The sequence below is a fragment of the Tenrec ecaudatus genome, chromosome 17, assembly GCF_050624435.1.
Source record: "Tenrec ecaudatus isolate mTenEca1 chromosome 17, mTenEca1.hap1, whole genome shotgun sequence".
In the NCBI taxonomy this organism is placed as follows: domain Eukaryota; kingdom Metazoa; phylum Chordata; class Mammalia; order Afrosoricida; family Tenrecidae; genus Tenrec; species Tenrec ecaudatus.
Window position 1 is genome coordinate 38,660,525 of NC_134546.1, and position 3,030 is coordinate 38,663,554.

The following is a 3,030-nucleotide window of genomic DNA, read 5'->3' on the forward strand; positions in this document are numbered from 1 at the left end:
CCCTCGGTAATTTAAATTATTTTATTTTCATATTTTACACTATCCGCTGTCTCCCTTCACCCACATTTCTGTTGTTCATTCCCCTGGTTGTGGGGGGCAGTGGGGCCATTGTATGTCAATCATTGCGATGGGTTCCCCCTTTCTTCTCTACCTTCCCCCTACCCTCATGGTATTGCTACTCTCATTATTGGTCCTGAGGAGGTCATCTGTCCTGGATTCTGTGTGTCGAGATCTCTGATCTGTGCCAGTGTACATGCTCTGGTCTAACTGGATTTGTAAGGTAGAACTGGGGTCATGATAGTGGGGGGGAGAAAGCATTAAAAAACTGGAGGAATGTTTTGTGTTTCATCGACGCCGTATGGCACTCTGGCTGGCTCATCCCTTCCTTGAGACCCTTCTGTGAAAGGATGTCCAATTGTCTATAGATGGGCTTTAGGTCTCCATTCCAACTCCCCTCATTCGCATGGAAACAGTTGTTTGTTTTGAGTCTTCTGATGCCTGATACCTGATCCCATCAACACCTCGTGATCACCTAGGTTGGTGTGCATCTTCCATGTGGGCTTTGTTGATTTCCTGCTAGATGACTGCTTGTTAGCTTCAAACCTTAAGCCCCCAGACACTATATGTTCTAATAGCATGCACCATCAGCTTTCTTCACAACATTTGCTTATGTACCCATTTTGTCTTTAGTGATCGTGGCGGGAAGGTAAGCGTCACAGAATGGCAGGTTATTAGAACAAAGTGTTCTTGCATTGAGGGAGGACTTGAGTAGACGCCCAGTGTCTGTCTGCTACCTTAATACTTACCCTTTTGTTATATATGTACATAGACCTATGTACCTATCATAATATATGTACATAGACCTATGTACCTATCGTAATGTATTAATATATTTACATATGCACATGCCTATTTATACCTCTATAAATGTTTTTTTGCCTCCTAGTTCTTTCTTCTATTTCCTTATACTTTCCTCTTGTCTCACTCTCATGTTTGACCTTCATTCGGCTCTCTGTACTTTCTCTTAGCTACATTGCACTTGATCAAACCCCACCAGGCATTCTATGCCCGCCTCGCCATTGATTTTTAGATCTCTTGTTACTCCTTTGTCCCTGGGTTTGTTGGCTCCCCCTCCCCCTTTTCCTACACCTCCTCCTCTCCCCTGTCACCCCTGAACCGTCACCCCTGAACCATCGGTCCCATTGTTTCTCATAGGGCTTGTTTATTCTACCTATCTTATATCGATGCACATGGAAAGAAAGAAAAACAAAAAAAAATAACCTAGGAATAGTTCCAGACAGAGTCCTAGCTCCTGGGTCTGCCAAATTTGTTTTTTCCTTCTGGACCCGAAGCCAAAGCCGCAAACATGCTGAGCCCAATCCTCGGTCAGGCCAAGAAGCACCGAGTCTGACCCCTCTCTTCGTGTTGACTGGAGCTGGAGGGACTGGAGCTGCCCTGTATGTCACGCGTCGGGCATTGTTAACCCAGGTGTCACTTGGGACGCAAACAACAGTCCAGAACCATGGAGTAAACTTGGTCCCACAAGCAATATACGTTCTTCGCTGTGAATACAGATTACAGCAAGCAGCAGGTCGAAGGCCCTGACTGCTAAAGGAAGTGATTTCCCATAAAGCTGCTCAGCATGGAGATCTTCCAGAAGTTATCCGCAGCATTGTCCACGTGACCAGGAGATCGCTGTCTCCTAAATGCACGAAACCGTGTTGGGGTTTACACGGAATAATAAACACCTGAAACTTGGGGAGGGGGGTGGTGGGGATAAATAAATAAATAATTTAAAAAGAATAGTTCCAGGTCTGTCTGCTGACCCTTATGAATGTTTCCCGATCGGGTCTGATGCAGTGCCAAGCCCTGTCTCCCAAGCCGAAGTCTATTTTCAGCATTCCTCAGGGACTCTGAGACTTTGCTCGCCTTGCTGCTCTGTTGCGCTCCCTTCATGTTGGGCCCTGGAGTGGGGTGGTCAGACCCAGCACAATTCCCGCCCTGTGTCTCCAGTGGCTTCTCCCACCCCCATCCCACCGCTGCTCATAGCACTGTGGGTCAATAAGGGGACATCATGTCTCGTGGTGGGGTCTCTCTGTGCATTGGCTGCTCTGAGTGGGAATGTTGTCCTCGAAGGTTGGTGGGACAAGGTGTTGTCCACTCTCTCTTACCCTCTCAGTTTGCTCCTGTGTGGCCTGGGAAGACCCACCACTCTCCCTGGGCTGTATCTTCAATGTTGTCCTCTGTAGCACATTCTCCTGGGGAGCGGGGTTGACATAGCTGGGACAGGGGCCAGCCCTACAGACCTCTGTTGGTTTGCTGATTCATGCTGGTATGTGGCCGTCAAGGCTTGGTGTCCCAGATTGAGGTCTGGTCCCTCTCTCCCCTTCCTGTGGAGACATAAACAGTACCTTCCCCGTGGTGGATTTGTGCTCCGTTCCCCACAATGCCTTCAGAGGAAATACTTTTTTATTAACCTCAGAGCACAGGGAAGACTGGCCACCAGGCAGCCCAATAAAGTTAAGATCTTTGGCCTTGAATGAAGACATGTGCATCCTCGAAGCAGTCTCACTGTGTGACCTTTAGCAACTCTCTCTCGGCCTTTTCTGTCAAGATGTGACTGGAGCAAGATCGGGAAGGGGCTGAAGAGATTATGCCGGGCTTCTGCATGTGAGCACTGCTGGTGTGACTCTGGCCATCAAAAGGAGCCTACCATTTCCCACAGGAAAAGACAGGCGTTGTCACAGAGGAAGAGAGGTTTTTCTTGAGTTGCTTTTAAAAGTATGTTCATTACTTTAAAAGAAAGGACACCCCCAAACTGGCTGACCAGAGAGCTATCGGGAACACTGACCTCTGTTGGGGGGCAGCCTCCATGGGGTCATGGCCACACTGCAAGAGATGGGTGTTACCAGGCTTCATGCCAGCCGACTCCCATTCTCAGGTCACCCCTGATAAGAAAGGGTGAGTACGGACAACACTGACTGGCAAGGGAGTGCACTCGGGTGTTGAATGCTTACTGGCGGAGCCACC

At 48.6% G+C, this 3,030-nt stretch overlaps 1 pseudogene; it reads left to right on the plus strand.

Moving 5' to 3' along the window:
* Positions 1-1,366: 1,366 nt before the first annotated feature.
* On the plus strand, positions 1,367-1,612 carry LOC142431068 (cytochrome c oxidase subunit NDUFA4 pseudogene; annotated as a pseudogene).
* The last annotated feature ends 1,418 nt before the right edge of the window (positions 1,613-3,030 follow it).